Consider the following 12041-nt stretch of genomic DNA (forward strand, 5'->3'; position numbering starts at 1 on the left):
CCTGATCACAGTAGGTCCACTAAAAGAGCTTGTTTGATCCACTGACAGGCTCAGAGTGTTATTCTAAGTGTGTGACAGCATCATGGAAAGGATCCCTACAGAGAGAGACCTGGAAGATCCTTTTGGTTTAACCACAAACAGCACACACACCAGACTACATTCACTAAAACAGGGATTTTAGAGAACAGGACACAGGAGCTGCTGCTCTGCTGCTGCCTCCATCAGTCAGTGTCTTAGTTTGGTGTTTTAAAGGGTTACTTCAGATTAAATACCATATTTGTAGTCACACAATAACACAGACACACTGACTGATGGAGGCAGCAGCAGAGCAGCAGCTCCTGTGTCCTGTGAGCTAAAATCCCTGTTTTAGTGAATGTAGTCTGGTGTGTGTGCAGAGAGCGATAGAACGGCTGTTTGTGGTTAAACCAGAAGGATGTACAAACAAGGCTCTTTATCTTCACCGCTACAATCACAGCTCATTAAGGTTCAGGACTCGGCTCAGCCACCTTTTAATCAAACAAACTCCAGTGACCTGCCAACTCAATCAAACAGCAGCCAATAAAAGAGTAAAAGCTTCCAGAGAAGGTAAACATGGGCCGTGCCCCAGTTATCAGATCAGACTCTGATTTGTTTCTGAGGAAGAGGAGGAATATTTAACCAGTAGGGTCACACCTGAGGTCACCTGTGTTAGTGATGGGGGGCATCAGGTGTGCTAGTGACAGACCGTTAGAGGATCAGACCGTCCGGATTAGAGCAGATTAGTGGAAACACGTTCATCTCCTCATCTAAGGAGCTTTTAATGACTCACGTCCACAGTGAGTCCTCACAGGTTCACACACTCCTCTCACCTCACACACATCTGACCTGCTGTGGTCCTGCTTCTCAAAGGTTACCAACAAACAGGCCTAGATCAGGTCTGGATCAGGTCTGGATCAGGTCTGGATCAGGTCTGGATCAGGTCTGGATCAGGCCTAGATCAGGCCTGGATCAGGTCTGAGCAGTTTATTCTCTTGTTGTCTGTTTAATTCTTATCTCTCATTTGATTCCCTCTAAATCCTGTTTTAATGCCCTTTTATTGCCTCTGTGTGGTGTAAAACCCTCTGAATGTGTCTGTGCTGGGTGGTGGTGTCCTCCAGTGTCCTCTGAGCCAGTGACCAACAGGTGAAAGTGGAGCAACAAACAGACTAAACACTAAAAACAAAATATGTCACTAAAAACAGTAAGAAAGCACAGTTCAGATTGTCTGAATGCACCTGAACTCACCGCGGCACAGTGAGGGGGTGAGGAAGAGGAGGAGAGGCTTGGGTTTAGTGGTTTACAGATTCCCAAAATGCCCTGAACACACCCATCTCAGCTATTTTAGGAGGAAATTACAGTCACACACACACACACACACACATCTGGAAAAAGAAGAAAATGTAGGAGGAGAGAAGGAAAAAGCTGACAGTGAAGGAAACGCAAGGACGAGGAGGAGGAAGAGGAGGAGGAGGAGGAGGAGGGTGGCCTTCGTCTCTTCTTCCTGCATTTCTATTCTGTTAAAAACAAACAGAGTGTCCAGTTCATAGACGGGTCCAGAGCAGGTTTAGCCTAGCTTAGCACAAAGAGTGGGAGCAGAGGGAAACTGTTAGCCTAGCTTAGCACAAAGAGTGGGAGCAGAGGGAAACTGTTAGCCTAGCTTAGCACAAAGAGTGGGAGCAGAGGGAAACTGTTAGCCTAGCTTAGCACAAAGAGTGGGAGCAGAGGGAAACTGTTAGCTTACTGTAGGAATAAAAATGTTAAAAAGTAAAAATAAAATTCCACATTTCATCACCTGAAACCAAACAAAAGTCTGATCTGAAACTAGTCAGAGTAACGAGAGAGATTCAGAGTGAAGCTTCGGTCCACAGGGACCTGGACTCTGGAGCAGGAAGAGAAAATAAGAGGACCAGGATCTCCATCACTGCCGGGCCCACAGAGCCCGGAGGACGAGTCTCAGGCCTGCTGAGCCGGCTAACTTCCTGTTAGCCCCGTGCTAACTTCCTGTCAGCTAACTTTAATGGGGATTTCCAGACGTCTCTTTCACAATAAGAGTCTGAGGAAAAAAGTATCTTTGGGCCCGACGACATGACGCATCATTGTAGTTACACTAAGTCAGACTGGCCTAAAGCCTGGAGACCTTCCTGGGGGGTTGGGTTCAGGTTCTCAGAGGACGGGACGGATCCACATGATCAACAGATCCCTGAGTGTGATGTCACAAAAAGGGCCAAATCTAAACGGAGCATTTGACACATTTAGAGCAGAACGTCCTGTTTCACCCCTTTAAGCTCTTCCTGATAAACTGCAGCACCTTTTTCAGCCTCAGCTCGTCTGATGATTTAACTGAAGTAGGTCAAAGCGCCTGTGTTACATTAGAAACACAAAAATACTCTTTAAAGTCGACTGAAGACGAGATTTCAGTTAACGCAGCACGTTTTTCTCCCTTTACCATCATTTTAATTCCCTGATTTTACTCACTTATTTCTGTATTTCCTCTCTGCTGTGTTCTGACTTTAATGCTGCTTACAAATAAACACCTTTAAAATAATAAAGTCAGAATGAAATGGAGATAAAAAACAAGGAAGGACAGACACTGGACTATTTCAGTACTTCATGTGCCAAACTCCAGAGAGCACAGCAGGTCTGACTTCACCCCGTCGGATCTGTTTTAATCTGCTCTGATCACTGGATCCAAAACACGTTACAATTTAAATGAAGTTTGGTTGGAAAAGAATGAAGCTCCTCCAGTTGTGTTGGAGCCCGACTGACACACACACACACACACACACACACACACACACACACACACACACACACACACACACACACACACACACACACACACACACACAAGCTTCCTGCAGGACGCCCCACAGCATCATGGGAAATCTGGCTCAACAGCTCCACCTGCTGGACTCAAGAGGAGCCGTGTGACGGTCTGCTGCCGTCTGGTTTTAATCAAACACACACACGTTACGTAACAGTTTCCCAGCTGAGTCTGTGCACACACACACACAGTCACACACACACACACAGTCACACACACACACACACACACACACAGTCACACACACACACACACACAGTCACACACACACACACAGTCACACACACACACACACACAGTCACACACACACTATGCTGACTTTCTACAGTCAGTGTTTCTCTGCTCAGTGTCACAGAAACTTCCTGTCAGGTGGTGCTGACCTCACCATCATCATCATCATCATCACATTATTTTTATATATAAAAAAACAGCATTAAAGAGACCAAACTGCAGACGGACAGAGTGAAACCAGACAAACAGCCACATCCACCAAACCAGAGGAGCTCAGTGATCCTCAGTCCGACGCCTGATCTCACACACACACAGTCACACACACACACACACACACACAGTCACACACACACACAGTCACACACACACAGTCACACACACACACACACACACACACAGTACTCAGAGATAGAGATGAAGGAGAAGGCTTTTATTTTGAAAGGAGTTCATTTCAAAATTCTATGATTTATTTTCATATTGTGACTAAACAGAGATTTGAAAAGTTTGTTTTATTCTACTGAAACAAACTCCTCCCCCTCCTCCTCCTCCTCCTCCTCCTCCTCCTCCTCCTCCTCCTCCTCCTCTGAAGCTCAGAGTCTGATCCTGAAGCAGTAAATCACATTTCCTCAGATAACACTGAACCTCGTGCTGCTGCATTCCTCACATTTACTCTGTGACAAACACCGAGAGTCTGACGAGAGGAGGAGAGGAGAGGAGAGGAGAGGAGAGGAGAGGAGGAGAGGGGAGGAGAGGAGAGGAGAGGAGAGGAGAGGAGAGGAGAGGAGAGGAGACTGTGACCCCCCGTCAGACACGTGATCCACCTGCAGGTCTATTTATCAGCCTAAAAGGGAAACAGTGTAATCAGCAACCCTGAGCTGGTAATGTTTAACCAGAGACCTGCTCTCTGACTGGACCCGGACCCGGTCTCTGACTGGACCTGGACCCGGACCCGGTCTCTGACTGGACCCTGTCTTGGCGTCACTGTGTGAAGCAGAAACAGCTGGAAACGCAGTGAGCAGGGAGACCAACTTTCCCAGAGTTCAGTGAACGCACCGCAGGCTGTGACTGCAGCAGTTTCTCTGATAAACAGAGTGGGAGGAAGAATGAGGCGTTCAGGGACAGGGGGGCTGCGTCTGGAATGCATCATGATGCTGGAGGACCTGCTAGCTTAGCCGTTAGCCTAGCTGCTCCCGTCCAGACCAGATTCATGTTCTACGTTCTCCACCAACAGGAACCACTAAACAGCTGGACAGACCTGCAGCCAATCAGAGCGAGGACACGTGTGACGAGCAGAAGTCAAACTTTTACCAAATCTGTGCTCAGATAGTTAGTTACTAAATTAAGTTTCTTTTTCTTACTATTTTCTACAATGAAAAAAACAACTTGTTGATTAAACTTTTGGATTAAAACGGACCTCCAGTCCAACAGGACCAGCACCACCGGGGAGGCCCAGAGAGCCAGGCTAACCCAGAGAGCTAAGCTAACCCAGAGAGCTAAACTAACCCAGAGAGCTAAGCTAACCCAGAGAGCTAAGCTAACCCAGAGAACCAGGCTAACCCAGAGAGCCAGGCTAACCCAGAGAGCCAGGCTAACCCAGAGAGCTAAGCTAACCCAGAGAACCAGACTAACCCAGAGAGCCAGGCTAACCCAGAGAGCTAAGCTAACCCAGAGAGCTAAGCTAACCCAGAGAACCAGGCTAACCCAGAGAGCTAAGCTAACCCAGAGAGCTAAACTAACCCAGAGAGCTAAGCTAACCCAGAGAGCTAAACTAACCCAGAGAGCTAAGCTAACCCAGACAGCTAAACTAACCCAGAGAGCTAAGCTAACCCAGACAGCTAAACTAACCCAGACAGCTAAACTAACCCAGACAGCTAAGCTAACCCAGACAGCTAAACTAACCCAGAGAGCTAAGCTAACCCAGACAGCTAAACTAACCCAGACAGCTAAGCTAACCCAGACAGCTAAACTAACCCAGAGAGCTAAGCTAACCCAGAGAACCAGGCTAACCCAGAGAGCTAAGCTAACCCAGAGAGCTAAACTAACCCAGAGAGCTAAGCTAACCCAGACAGCTAAACTAACCCAGAGAGCTAAGCTAACCCAGAGAGCTAAGCTAACCCAGAGAGCTAAACTAACCCAGAGAGCTAAGCTAACCCAGACAGCTAAACTAACCCAGATATTTTAAAGGTGGAGCGGCTGCATGACGTCACTTTGACGGCCGAACTCTGAAACACGTTCACGAGTCCATCTGGCTTCACACCGAGTCATTTACAACACTTTACTTTGAAGGTTTACAAACAGGAAATACGTCAAATTTGAGTTTTTCCTCCGACATTTGGTTCAAGTTCCAACTTTAAGAAATAAAAGGAGCAGAAGAGTCGTTTCTGTTTCCTCCTCACACACACACTAACACACACTAACACACACTAACACACACACACACACACACACACACACACACCAGACACACTAACACACACTAACACACACTAACACACTCTGCTTCTGGAGCAGTCAGCCTGCAGGCACACCCAACACACACACACACAGCCTGGTTTCCTGTTCTGTCTGTCTGGGGTGTGTGTGTGTGTGTGTGTGTGTGTGTGTGTGTGTGTGTGTGTGTGTGTGTGTGTGTGTGTGTGTGTGTCCCAAATGTCCTCGTGGGGAAAAAAGACATAAATCCAGCAGCGGTTTAACGTCCAACCTCGAGTCCACAGTCGGGTTTTAATCAGACGAGTAATTAAAGGAAGGAGCTGGAGGTCTGCTGAGGAGAACACTCGTCTCCAACATGTGGAAAAAGACCAGCTGGACCCAAAACAAGGAGCTGCTCCACACAGCTCGTCACCAGAAGGCCGCTTCAGTCACGTGACCCCGACTTTCCAACATTAATATCAACAAACAGATTAAAGCAGCTTTAAAGGAGCAGTCCGGTGTTTTTAAACCTGGGCCCCATTTGTACATATACTGGTGTCTGACTGGTAGATCCACTAAAAGAGCTTGTTTGATCCACTGACAGGCTCAGAGTGTTATTCTAAGTGTGTGACAGCATCATGGAAAGGATCCCTACAGAGAGAGACCTGGAAGATCCTTTTGGTTTAACCACAAACAGCACACACACCAGACTACATTCACTAAAACAGGGATTTTAGAGAACAGGACACAGGAGCTGCTGCTCTGCTGCTGCCTCCATCAGTCAGTGTGTTTGTGTGTTGTTGAGGGACTTTGGTGTTTTAAAGGGTCGATTCAGGTCTGAACTAACACGTTAAAACAATTAAGTCACAGAAACTAAACCAGTGACTCCTGTGTTATGCGAATGTAAAATGACTGTTTTTGTCAATGGAGTTTGGCAGCTTCAGTTCTCCGTCAGAAAGGTTGGTTTTATTTAAATCATTTCTGTATAATATCCACTCTGATGCAGAGCAGAAGAAGTAGAGCAGCAGTCCTGCCTCACAGAACCTCAGACTAGTGAAGTACTTGAGTAAATGTACTTTACTGCATCATTTAACTCTCGTCTGTCAGTTTATTACAGTTTCTGCTTCAGATTAGTTTGTCTTTACTTCCTCTGGTTTAAAGGAACAGATCGACAGTTTTAAATCAGCTCTGGAGCCACAGTCTGTTCACCAACAGCAACCTAATGAGTGTTTAAGAAGTTTTTCAAAACAAAAACTCCACAAATTTTGATCCTTCCAGACTGAACAATGTGAAAAGTTGCTGCTTTTCTTGATTTTGCATTAAAATAAATGAAATATTTTGGGTTCTGCTGGACGATCGGACACATGTGAGAGGATCTGATGGACACACACACACACACACACACACACACACACACACACACACACACACACACACACACACACACACACACACACACACACACACACACACACACACACACGTCATCTTTAATAAATAAGAATTATTTCCTTCCACAGGAGCTGAAGGACCAAATCACCAATTTATCAATAAATATTTAAGTCAACAGTCACCCTCATAGTGTGTGTGTGTGTGTGTGTGTGTGTGTGTGTGTGTGTGTGTGTGTGTGTGTGTGTGTGTGTGTGTGTGCACCAGGTGAGGCCGGGGCTCTTTTGTTCCCCCCCCAGCGCAGCTTTTCACTGAATCGCTGGAAGCTGCTGGACGCCGCATGAAAAGAGCCGTGAATCAGATCTGCACCGTCGGACACTTTTACCCCCAGCTGCCCCGGGAGGGGGGGGGGGGGGGGGGGGGGCACACGGTGTCCCCAGAGACCCCCACCAGCGGCGGGCCTGTGCAGTGAGGAGCAGAAAGTTTGAAGGAGCCGGATCCTCCTTACCTCTGGTCCGAAGCAGCGCCTCCTCTCCCTCCTCTTCCTCCTCCGCTGGCCTCCTCTTCCTCGCACTGACCCCCCCACACCCTCCCGGGAGCGGAGCTCAGGTGTCGGCAGGTGTGCTGAAGGCTAAACGCGGCCCCTGGGGGTGTGCGGGTCCCGGTCCGTCCCGGTCCGTCCCGGTCTGTCGCTGAAAGTGAAGTCAGCTGGGCCGTCCGTGCTGCTGCCTTCAGGGGCCGTCGGACATGTGGGGACTCAGAGGGCTGAGCGCGCATGAGCGAGGAGGGAAAAGAGGGGTACATTTATAGACGCGGGGGCGGGTCAGGGGGTCTGGACTGTGGGATCCGGATCCGATCATTTGGACCACATAAAAGAAAAAAGAAATAAAATCCAGGATTCAAACGAAGGAAACATTAGAGACATTTTTCCACCGATGACCTTCCATACTGACTCTACATCCTCTGGACAGAGGTGGAAGTATGGAAGCCCAGGAGGGAAAAAAGACCCTGTTAGTCTTTATAATCAACATTATAATCCAAAGAACTGAAATAATGATTTAATGTCCCCAAATACAAACACTGACTTTAACAACATTTTGAACAAACTAACTCACTTTGTGATGAACTTTCTCAACATTATGACTTATAGCATCTTTTTTTCACTTTGGTGGAAACTAGCTTCCATAAAATGATCAGATGTTTTAATTCAGTCCTGAATTCAAACTTCACTGAAGTAAAAGTACAAAATATACTTAATATAAGATCAGTGGGCACTTTATCAGGAACATCTACGCTTGTAGTGGAGTTTAAATTCTGTTGTGTAACTTAAATTGCAGGTTTATTCCTGACGTCACACTTGAAGTGTTTGTTAGACTGAAGCCTGTTATATTATCACAGGGCTCAGAATATATTAGAAATGTCTCTGAATATAATATAATGTAGATATATAATATATGAATATAATTCAGCTTCTATCCAACTATCAGCACTAACATCTGAACGCTAAACAAATTATTTTCTTCATAAAAGTCAATTTAATGGCTGATTTTGTTCTAATGAGATTTAAGGTTTTTAAGTAAATGCAGTGCAGTAACAAGTACAGTATTTCCCTCTGACATGTAGACTGGAACCATAACGTATCTAATACACCAGACTCCATTGACAAAAACAGTAATTTTACCCCACAGAACACAGGAGCTGCTGGTTTAGTTTCTGTGACTTAAATGTTTCAACATGTTAGTTCAGACCTGAATCAACCCTTTAAAACACCAAAGTCACACAATAACACAAACACACTGACTGATGGAGGCAGCAGCAGAGCAACAGCTTCTGTGTCCTGTTCTCTAAAATCCCTGTTTTAGTGAATGTAGTCTGGTGTGTGTGCTGTTTGTGGTTAAACCAAAAGGATCTTCCAGGTCTCTCTCTGTAGGGATCCTTTCCAGGAGGTATTTACCTAGTTCAATATTTCTAGATGCTCAGATGGACATCAGTCTTATGTTCAGTGTGGAGCTGGAGTTATGACGTGGTTAGCTTAGCATCCACAAGAAGAAATAGATCCAGCACATAACCACAAACATTAGTTTTTACATTTCTGTTTGTGTTCAGATTAAACTGGAAAGATAAAACACGTTAATCAAAAAGCTTTAGAGGTCAGAGGTCAGAGGTCAGAGGTCAGCTGTGGCTTTTCTTTCCTCTCTTTATGCTAAGCTAAGTGTAGCTTTGTCTGCTATAAAATGACAAAATGAAAAGCAGCCTGCACGCTAAAATCAGAGCCTTTCTGAATGTAGTTCTGATGGACACGGCTTTCCCATGATGCAACACTGAGCGCTGGTGTCACAGTTCAGGAAACCAAAACACCAACTCATAGATAGATTAAAAATGACAAAAACATTTAGAACTCTGATTACCGACGAACCTGAAGGTCACGTTTCTGTTTGAAAGCACCAAAAAGATTCGAGATGTTTATCGTCTCCAGAAACAAAATGAAACAGTTCGTTTGTTAAGATATTAACACGTTAGCAAGGACGCTAATTTATATGCTAACTTATACCCACATGAACAGAAACATTAGAATACAAATACAGAAAAGACAAAGAAAAACTAAATAAAAGCAATAAAATAAAAGAGAAGATAAAGGACATACATACATGAAGGCTAATAGATATAAAAGCAGAATCAAAGACATCAGAGAGTTACACATGGACCCTGAAGGCAGCATCACTTGCACTCTAAAGCCATATTTGGTTAATGGGCTGACACACACACACACACACACACACACACACACACACACACACACACACACACAGACACACACACGTTTCTTCTTCTCCTCTCAGTAATCGGCGGTGATGAAGCTTCCTGTGCTCTCGGCTCACCATTGTTTCTGTTTTCCCGCCTTTTCTTGGTTTCTGTGTTTCCTCAGAGACACAATGAGAGTTTCCTCTGCTTCCTGGAGCTTCCCCCCTTCTTTCTAAACATAACGTGACCTGCAGCCCCCCAGCTCGGCTCGGCCCAGCGGCGCCCTCTAGGAAGCATGACCACAGGTCTGTTTGGAGGAAGTTTGACTCTGAAGCTGATCTCAGACCAGGACAGTGTTCCTCTGAAGGAGCAGGAGCTTTATTTCTCCTCTTGGAGTTTCTAACGGGATCAAACAGGCCGCGTTTCTTCTTCTGCTGCTGCTTTAAATGTGTCTCTAACGGGATCAAACAGGCCTCGTTTCTTCTTCTGCTGCTGCTTTAAATGTGTCTCTAACGGGATCAAACAGGCCGCGTTTCTTCTTCTGCTGCTTTAAATGTGTTTCTAACAGGATCAAACAGGCCGCGTTTCTTCTTCTGCTGCTTTAAATGTGTCTCTAACGGGATCAAACAGGCCTCGTTTCTTCTTCTGCTGCTGCTTTAAATGTGTCTCTAACAGGATCCAACAGGCCTCGTCCTCCTTTTCCTCGACCTCTGAGCAGGAATGACATCATTTTTAGGGAATAAAAGTAGTCGGTGTGTTTCAGAAGCAGCTTCCTGTTGGACGTGTGGCGTTCAGGTGCTGCTGTGAAGAGAGACAGTGTATCAGACCTGCAGCTCTGATTGGTCTGTAATGTTTCCTGTTTCCACTGTGAGCCGCTCGATGACCCAGTCTGACACGAACGCAGCTCTAATGACTTTTAATGATTTTACTTTAGGAGTTTCCAGGTCAGAGATGTTTGCTCTCAGCGGGGTTTATTTCAGCAGCACTGATGGACACAAATCACCTGCAGCAAAGTAACTCTCTGACCTCTGAGTCCACATCCTGGTGTGTGAGTGACTGGTAGGTAGTAAAAGTGTTGGAACTGGTCCAGTAGATCACCTCAGCCAGCAGACACCAAACGGGCTGCAATGGCTGCAACGTGATCCTTTGGGACAACTGCACCTGATCACAGTAGGTCCACTAAAAGAGCTTGTTTGATCCACTGACAGGCTCAGAGTGTTATTCTAAGTGTGTGACAGCATCATGGAAAGGATCCCTACAGAGAGAGACCTGGAAGATCCTTTTGGTTTAACCACAAACAGCACACACACCAGACTACATTCACTAAAACAGGGATTTTAGAGAACAGGACACAGGAGCTGCTGCTCTGCTGCTGCCTCCATCAGTCAGTGTGTTTGTGTTACTGTGTGTGATACAAATATTTTACTGGATCCAAAATAACAGTTTAAAACACAGAAGTCACACAATAACACCAACAAACTAACCGATGGAGGCAATAGTCGATCAGCAGCTCCCAAGTAAAATTACTGTTTTTAACAATGGAGTCTGGTGTCCAGGTAGAGTGATGTAACAGGTTTTCCTTTCAGAAAGGAACAATGAACCAACTCTTTCGTCATAATGTTTCCTTTGAAGATTCCTCGTTTGCTGCATCTCCTCTTCGCGTTTTTCATTATTTCAGGAAAGGAGTTTCAGTGTAAATGACATAAAATGAAAACACGTCACAGAACTCTTCTCCAACACATCACACTTTATTCACCAGACAGTTTTGGCTATCAGACCGTCAGTGGAACCAAACCAACCAAAAACACCTCAGACACAACAAAACACATTTTAATTATCTGTGCCATTTACTTCCAGTCACATGTGAGGCTGTAAATCAATGACTGTGTGTGTGTGTGTTGGTAGAAACTAGATTTTAACGTGAGCTACATTTACATAAACTTCTCAGTAATTCCTACACATTATGAGACGCTCTCATCGTAACCTGGTTCATAAAACAACACATTTACAAACCCAATATGAATAAATACACTATTTAAATATCTGCCGTCGCACAGATCAGATACATGACATGAAACACGACGTGGGATCAAGGTGGAGCTGCACGTCGCCCAGTGAAAGAGATGATCCGTGTTCTCCAGAACGCCAGAAAACAGCCGGGCGCTCGTTTGTCCTCTCATGTGGTCGCGTCCGTCGACTCGGAGGCAGAAAAGGCGTTCGCTCCTCGTCTGGTCAAAGTATCACTGTTTTTATCTCGATGTTCCCTCGCCTGCGTTATCAGTGTGGAATGACCCGTTTCTACTACCTGTTGTTCAGGTGAGTTGGTAAAAGAGAGTTTTGGTTGTGAAATAAGCTGCACCGGATCACATTCTCTATTCTCTGTTCCCCTCCTGTGCTGTTTCTGTTGGTTTAGTTTAGTTTTGAATA

The sequence above is a fragment of the Pempheris klunzingeri genome, chromosome 1 (assembly GCF_042242105.1).
Source record: "Pempheris klunzingeri isolate RE-2024b chromosome 1, fPemKlu1.hap1, whole genome shotgun sequence".
In the NCBI taxonomy this organism is placed as follows: domain Eukaryota; kingdom Metazoa; phylum Chordata; class Actinopteri; order Acropomatiformes; family Pempheridae; genus Pempheris; species Pempheris klunzingeri.